Source organism: Malus domestica, chromosome 16 (assembly GCF_042453785.1).
Source record: "Malus domestica chromosome 16, GDT2T_hap1".
Lineage (NCBI taxonomy): Eukaryota > Viridiplantae > Streptophyta > Magnoliopsida > Rosales > Rosaceae > Malus > Malus domestica.
Genome location: NC_091676.1, coordinates 18,337,195 through 18,345,968, shown reverse-complemented (window position 1 = coordinate 18,345,968; position 8,774 = coordinate 18,337,195). Strand labels below are relative to the sequence as shown.

The 8,774-nt window shown below is 35.9% G+C and overlaps 1 long non-coding RNA gene across 1 annotated transcript; it reads right to left on the bottom strand.

The window, feature by feature from the left end:
• Positions 1-502: 502 nt before the first annotated feature.
• Positions 503-1,821, bottom strand: LOC139192912 (uncharacterized). Its single transcript, XR_011577464.1, has 2 exons — positions 1,654-1,821; positions 503-1,050 (listed from the first exon to the last, which is right to left on the bottom strand). It is a non-coding gene; the product is annotated as an uncharacterized lncRNA (long non-coding RNA).
• Positions 1,822-8,774: the final 6,953 nt, after the last annotated feature.

The window sequence follows — 8,774 nt, the reverse complement described above, 5'->3', positions numbered from 1 at the left end:
CCTTGACTAACTAAATGAACCGAGAATGAAAACATCTAAAATTCTATTAATCAAGTAAAATTACTAAAGGAAGCAGAATAAAATGTCAAAAGTGATACATTAAGATAAGTTTGGTGGCATCAAAATCACTGAAAAAACATGCATAAACCCAACATGCATCAAATCACTACCGTTTGGTACATAGATAGGACGAGAAAGGACAGGACAGGACGGAACAGAGGTTCCGTGTTATGTTTGGTACGCACATGATAGAATGGGACAGTTGTTCCATTCTATGTTTGGTACGCGCTGGACAAAACGGAACCAAAAGATTGAATGACTAATTTACCCTTGTTCTGTCTGTTGTTTGGTACAATGTTTAGCGTGGGACGGAACAAGACTTTTTTTTTTTTTTTTGAACTTGTTCATATTTGAACACATATAACAATACCATGATTAGCTTTTGGAGATTGTAGAAGAAGCAAAACGAAAAACAAAGGCAGAGAATTTAGAGAGAGAAAAAGAATGACTAAAGATTGTATTCCTTAAACAATGAATGAATTACAAACAAAGATGTGTTTGTTACTTATACAAGTATTCTTTGCTTCACTCATAAGCTACTAACCAACTAACTTATATCCCTACAATCAGAAAAATCTTCATAGTTTGCTTGTCCTTCGGTATCGATCATAATAGAAATCCCCTTCTCACTCAGCCATTTGATCTTCCTAATCACATCGCAGTGCCAGTGCCACTCCCTTGTGTTGTGACACATATTAAGCGTTGTCATATTCATCAAATAAAGCTCTTCCAATTTGTTTTGTGAACTCAGAAGTGACCCAAATGCATTGACACCATTTTCACCCATGGCGTTGTCGGAAAAGTTAAGATACCTCAAGACATTTGTCCAGGGCCGAAGAAAATACGTGCATGACTTCAAGAGCTTCCTCTTCTGACCTTCTTGCAGTAAAATCAAAGCTTCTCTTGCTAACACATATATTGGTACACGATTTTTCATCATCCCTTGATGGTAGTAATAGTTCCTCAACCTTGCCAGCAATAATAAAGGACCTGCGACCACCTGACATATCAAAAACACTTTCACATGTAGTAGTAGCTTCCTAATTTTGCATCACTTGTAGTAGACAAGTAACATGCAATGCATGATTAATGAAGTGTAGCTGTGAGATCAAAATTTGAGGGTACTTGTCACAACGGTTCGCCTGGTGCTTGGAACAGAGCATCATCCTTATAATTTTAGCTAATCCTCCTCCCAGATCCCATCCAATCCAGAATGCACCTATAGTTAAGCAAAACTAAGAGCATACAACCATGTTATGAAAAAGAGGGGTCATTCGAACGAAGAGGTTTCCTGCAGCGTCCTCGCCTTGTCTCTTAGCTATTTCATCAAACACCTTCTCTTCTCTGCATTCAAAACTATCACCAACTTGCCAGCCTCATACATGCTGACCCACCCATTAATCTCATTCTAATAAATAGGGAAGCCAACATGATAGAAACCTCATACATGCTGACACACCCAGAAAAATTAGAAGAATTTTGAATACCATAAATAGGGCAGCCAACAAGATAGAAACCCCAAATTCAAGAAACTATAGCAAGAACAAAAATTAGTACGAATTAAAGCAAAAGGGAGATCAATCGAGATCTTACGGAGGCGAGAATCGTGATCTGGTGAAGCCGAACCCAGAATTGCAAAATCAGACAAAAAAATCAGAAAACCCTAACTTCCAGAGAGAGGAAGAGAGGGGAGAGAGAAGGAAACAGAGGGGAAGGAGGGCAAGAGACATGAGGATGACGATGAAGGATAAGGAAGGCTACGCGAAAAGAAAGGCAGTAGCAGAGAATGGATTAGAGTTTGTTTTAGATGGTGTAAATATTGAAAAAGATTAAGGGTATTTTTGTCTTAAAATGTTATAAATTTGTGTTCCATGGAGGTGGAACAAGTCGTTCCAAGAGGGAGAGGCAGAACGAAAATTCACCCAAAACTTGTCCTGTGGAACAGTGCGTTCCATCCGTTTTTTGCGCACCAAACGTGGGACGGAACGTCTCGTCCCACTCCAATCTATCCTGTCCCACGTACCAAACGGAACCTAAGACTTGACTTCACTTGCTTGTCAGAATATAAAAAATTCAAATAATATTGATTCCAAAAACTTGTTCAAAGGAAAAAAAACATATCACCTCTTAAGGCTCTAACTATATGGCGGGGGGACTTCCTCTTCTGCATTTAAATGGTGAATTGAAGACCAATGCTGGAAGTATACCAAGAGCAAGTGCAACCCGACTGCAACAACAAAAACACAATTGACTTTCACACTACAAAAATAAATGATGAAAAAACACATGCACCCAATACATTGTTTTTTTTTTCTTCTGTGCAGTAATAAAAAAGGGATAACATTCCCCTGAAAATATATGACATACATATTATATTCCGTAGCCGGTCATTGATCATACACAAAGAAATAACGCATGTCATTTAAGCCTTTACACAAACACAGGGAAGAGGAAATATTTGTCTTCTTTTAAAACAAATTATCTCCCTGTACAAACACACAAAGAAGAGGGTAAATTTGTCCTCTTCTAAAACAATTAGACTCCCTAAATGAACAAGAGGATAAATTTGCTATCATTTAGAACAAATTTTTCGAGGGCACAAAAAAAAATGACCTCCCTTTTCTACCGCTTTGATAAGAAAAAAAAAAGCACACATTCATACACATATGAATCCAACCATGCATTTTAAACAAATGCCAAGACATAGATGGCTGTAGAGGTTTTTTTGCCAGTGACCAAACCAAAACCACCGACAAACAAACAGTGCAAGCCACGTAAACAAACAACACACAGATGCAGCGACAAAGTGAGGAGAAACAAATACAGACAAAGAAAATAACTTTGTTAAAAAGAAATAAACATATAACCGCATAAATAGGCACGCCAGCATATATTTTAAAACAACCAAAACCAAGTCACAGACATGCTTGATTTCCTCGTCTAGCAATCAAAATCAAACCACATCTCTATAAACCATGAAATACTAAATATGAATATAAAAGGTGATTGTCACCTAAAACTATATAAATTAATCAGCAAGGAGTTGCAAAGGCAACCACAGACAAATGCAACCAAATAATAACGAAAGGCATTACCTTATACAATATGTGCATCATGCATACAGACACACTAAGTTACCATTCATTACATTAAAAAATTTCGTACCTTCATTTTTGTTGTATTTCTGTCGATGTCTAAACCTATACTAACTCTTGATAATTTGTACATATTTTCACTGTAATTAGAATAAGTACTAATTCTTGATAATTTGTACGTATTTCTATTGATGTGGCTTGGTGTCCCTGCTAACACAGATATAATTGACTGAGTTATTTCAGCTTTGATCATTTGGGAAACAATCATCACCTCCATCGTTTCTCTTCAGGAAACAAAATCCCATTTTTGATGATCACAAATTAACACGATACCATATCAAAAGCAAAGCAAATTAAACCAAATCGCCCTTAATTTAGATCAATGTCCCAGAAATGAAACTTAGACATCACGAAAGCTAAGCTAAAAATCCAATTTCTCACAGCCCTAGCACAATTCAATAAACCAGTGTAGCATCAAACTTTAACATCAAATGAGGCCAACGGTCTTTGTATTCAAGTTCCAGTAAAGAACCACATCAAAGGAGCCCTTGCACAGTTCCATTTATTAAAGCTTTCTGAGTATCATTTCTAACATAGGGAATGAACAAACTAAAGTTACTAAACCCTAAGAAAACCACTCACATTGAACCCAACAAAATACCACAAACATAAACTCAAATCAAATTTGTTTAAAATCCCTCCCTAAGACTCTAAACCATTATGGCCTACACATTTATCTGGCTTTCCACTAACAAATAGCCATGATGCAGACACTAATAATCAAAATCAAAGCAATGGGAAAAAACAAACAAAATGACATTACAATAAGAAAGAACAAAATGATAAATTCGATCAGTCAAAAGGGGGCAAAAAGCGTTGGAAGTTGAACCTTACACAAATCAGTAAATCGATCTTGGAGAAGACCAGAATCACTGCTCTCGAAATTTGAATTGTTGGAAGCTGAAACTTCAGGCTTAGCATCTTCCATCTTCATTATAGTTAATGTTGTCTATAATGAGACAACAATAAGTCATTAAATTAATAAAATAAAAAAACACTAATAAAAAATCATACTATTTCAACTAAACCTATATCCCAACCAAACACACCAAATGCACCCTAACAATATCTATAACTATAGAAATAAAGAACCAACAGATTTCACTTGAATAGCAAAAGAGAAAACTAACCTATTGCGTAGCGGCAAAGAGAAAATGTACAAAACAGAACACCTCCACCTATTCAAAAAAGACAAAAATAAAAAAGTAAGATCAATAGAGTGACTATAAGTAGTCTGAATAGAGTTATGGCTAGATTAATATTAGAGCATTGTGTCGTTTGCAACGACATATATACTTCTTAGAGAAGATTTATTTATTCTGTAATATGGTGAAGGGGAAGCTACTTTGAGCATATCAAGTCATCCATGGCAAAGCCGCTGCATAAATGAAGAAAAGAAGAGAAGCTTTTTATTTTTAACTAAAATGAATCGGTATTTCAGGTTGAATAAGTCCCAACGAATTAAGTGAGAGTGAGTTTATGTGTGGAGCTAAAACTTTATGTATATATAAGCAGACCTTTCTTCCTCTCCCTTTCACTACTCATGGTGTATATTATCTGACTAATCTGTCTGTCTCCTCGTAATTATCAAGAGACAACGTGTATATAATACATCACACGTATCATCTTTTTGACAGTTTGTGTTTCAAATCAACTGAAAGGAATTGTATGGGAATATCTTGCCTAAATGAAATGAAACAAATTTCAGGGTGATGAACTATTGGTCACTGTACACCTATCTTGTAAGTTCCATAAATTTTTCATCATCACCCCTCCTCAGTACCATGGCAAGAAACTCCAAAACATGTATCCTCTTTTAGAAACACTTGGGAGGAAAGCCCTAGTGAACACTATGAGAGTTAGGAGAAAAATTATTAATATTACTTGACGAAGTAAGAATCTTGATTCATCCATTCGATAACTAAACTCATACAAAAAAACATAAAACCCTAGAAAAACAATAATCTACGGATGTCTAAAATGCAAGCATATAATATAACAAATGGATTTCTCAATCGAACTCATATGCTTCGGTTTTCCAAGCAGAGAACCATAAAAATAAGAGAAACCAAACCAGAAACATGAGCAGAAGAGTGACTACTTGCATGTGGGACTGTCGAGCATGGAAAAGGCGCTTTTGTTGAGAGAGTGATAGAGGGCCTACAAACAGTAAAATTCAACATAAAACCAAAGTCAGGAGATTTTTACAGCATTGAATTGATCCTGGAGAGAGGGCTAGATAGAGAAGGAGAGGAAGAGAGGAGAGATAGATTACAATACCTTGCCTCCGCGTAACACATGCTTGGGGGTTAGGAGCGAGTGGCCAATTACTGCCTAATTTGACAGAATCTAGCTAGAACCGAGCTCGCTGACTCTTTATAAATTCGCCTGAAAACGTAGCGATTAGGTTTTGAACTGAAAATCACATATTTGAGGCACATTTTCACATACATTACGTGTAGAATGTACCTGAGGTTATGAGGAGTTGCTTGAGACCTACTTCAAGGTTGGCTGTCACTGGAATTGTCGCCGGAACCCTGAGAAAGCTTCAGCCTCTCCACCTCTTTAAGTAGTAAGACCCACCTTCTCAGTATCTCAAGTCTTTGGAGTCCCCTGCAGGACATAGCTGATTCCTCCAATCTTTGTATACTCTTCTTCACACTCCTTAGATTATCAAAAGCCCTTAGTCACCGATATTTTTGGGCGTCATACTTGGTTTTGTACATACATGTTAATAGTTGCCACATATTGTTCATGCAATTTTCTCTCTTTTTTTTTTTCAATTTTATTCTCACATCATACCATATAAATCAATGTACAAATGGTAACAAAATTTATGAAAATGTACCCATAGTACATGTAAAACAAATGTACCCAATTGATTCTAGCAAAAAACATATCTAAATTTATAAGTTCATTTAAACAAACGTACCACAAATGTACAAAAAATGTACCACAAACGTGCCTAAACTTATGGGTACACTTGAATTCAAACTAACCAATAGAAATAGATTGTACCAAAAATATATCACAAACCTACCTTAACTAATTGGTACATTTGAATTTGAACGTACCAATATAAATAGAAAATTGAGGCATCGATCTTTCATCTAACTGTTCTGAGATGTAAAAAATGTGAAATGTAAAAAAAACCGTACGTATTAAAAGTTAAAAAATGATGCTTAAGGTCAATAATATCTAAACTACATATTAATAAAACACTCATTGTCAACCAAAATCCTATAAAATTACCAGTTTAACCCTCTAATTAAAACTAAACATGAAAAAAAAATATGGGTAGAAATGTAATTTTACACAATCAAAATTTATCTTTTTTTTTTTCAAAACCTCACTTACATGTAATTCTAACATATCTCTAATTAAAAACTAAAAAAAATTTAAATTTAAAAAAAAAAAAAAAAAAAAAAAACTCCCACTCTCACATTCTCGATCACACTCTTCCTCTCTCCTTCCACTTCAAAAACAAAAATAAAAAAATGTCAAACACTTTGTATGTGCCCATATACTAGTTAAATATTAATAAAGAGATAATTAAGTTTATGTAAGTTTGTTTTGACCTTCCCTAAAATTAAAGCAATTTAATTCGGATAATAGCTAACCAAATGCTCAAGAAGGCTAAATTGAGAAATCAGTATATAGCATTTTGAGAGCACATTGACATTTAATTTATCCACTTGCTGATGTGCATATTAGTTAAGAACTTTAATCAAAATTTTAAAAGGGTTGTTCAATACACACCCCACAATGTTATGAATCCACCTCATATCCAAAAAATTCTTCAACATTTAATTTATCCACTTGCTGATGTGCATATTAGTTAAGAACTTTAATCAAATTTTTAAAAGGGTTGTTCAATACACACCCCACAATGTTATGAATCCACCTCATATCCAAAAAATTCTTCAAAAATTTCAACTTTGTTCCTCATATTTCTGAAGCCACCCCACCCCAAAAGCAAAAAGAAACACCAAACATCTCCATTCGATGAGCACCCATCCCCTAAACCCCATCAGCATCACATGTCTGACCTCTCTCGTTCTCTCCCTAACACCCTGAGTCCCAACACCCAAACCCACCAACCATGTTTCCAAAAAAAATACAAAAGAATGTAATAGTCATTCACTTCAATTAAGCAATGAAAATCTCCAAATTCTAGGGGTTGTTTACTCGCAGAGAATTGTAGAAACATGCAATTACAAAATGAAAATTAGAAGTGCAGAAGCATAAAACAAGCACTAGCTGTCTTGGCAATTGATACATAAGTTGGTGCCCTTTGACCTTATAGGGCACAAATAACTTTTTGTGCACACTAGTCATATTTTTTTTGTAGTGGATTACCTTCTCGGAAAATATAAGCAACTTTAAACGATATTTGACAAAAACGCTCTAAACCTTTTTGCCAATCCACCTGAAGTTGTTAAGGGACCAAACTAGGGGAGTGAAAGAAGTGAATAGCTAACATTGAATCCCTTGCAATTCAAACATTATACTAAGCAAGCCAACTCTCCCAGACCCTGCGTAAAGCGGGAGCCTTGTGCACTGGGTACGACCTTTATGAATCCAAGCCAACTCCATTGATTTAATGATCAGCAACTCAATTGATTTAATGAGCGTTGTCAGAACCAAATTCGTGCTTCGCTGTTGATTGAGGTGCTACGCATGTCCAGCTATTTGTACAAAAACACACAACCGTAACAAGACCTTGGATACATGTAGGGTACCGGCTAAAGGCTCCAACGACCAAGTTAGTAAGCAATATTAAGGCTCAAATAGTAGGAAAGAGAATAAGAAAATTGTGTGTGAATCGCGTAATATGCGTTACCAGAGTTATGCCTTAGATGAGGATATTTGCACTAGTCGGGTGAGATACCTTTTCGGATATGGAATCCTTATTAAACCGATAGAATCCAAGAGGATATCTAGGGTTAGATATTGTTTTCTCTAAGGAGTGTGATTACTTGCAGCCCACACCAATCCCTAAATTGTAAAAATCTTCAAGAATATAGGAAACCCGCTAATCCCTAACTAGATCATATTCAGTGTCTTGCGGAACAAGAATAGTCGATCTTAGCGAGTTCGGCATACTTCGCCTACCTTTCCAGAGTATAGCACGATGTGGTGGCATCGTTTGTCCATTTGAGTAGCGTGATCCAATTAAAGCTGTTGAGTTTATAACTAGACTTCTGAGGTACGCGTATTCTGATATGCTTTACTCTAACCCTAGAAAATTCATGGTCCCACAAATGGTCTTAACTATGTACCTGAAAGGGCATTCCACATGAGGATGAATAATTATCCAAAGACCATGCCTTTCAGAGTCAATCAGAATAGCTACTGTTTGATATTCTTTGACATGTGGCAATTCGGTCTCGTTATCGTTGTGAGGTAATGGCGACATTCTTAATTTAGGCGTGTGATCTCGAGAGTTGTACCATAAAGACAACAATAATGAGAGATTACATTTCAGGCAACAATAATGAGAGATTACATTTCATGTGTGCACGAGAAACGAAAAGCTACCTGTTGTGTTACTGAGTG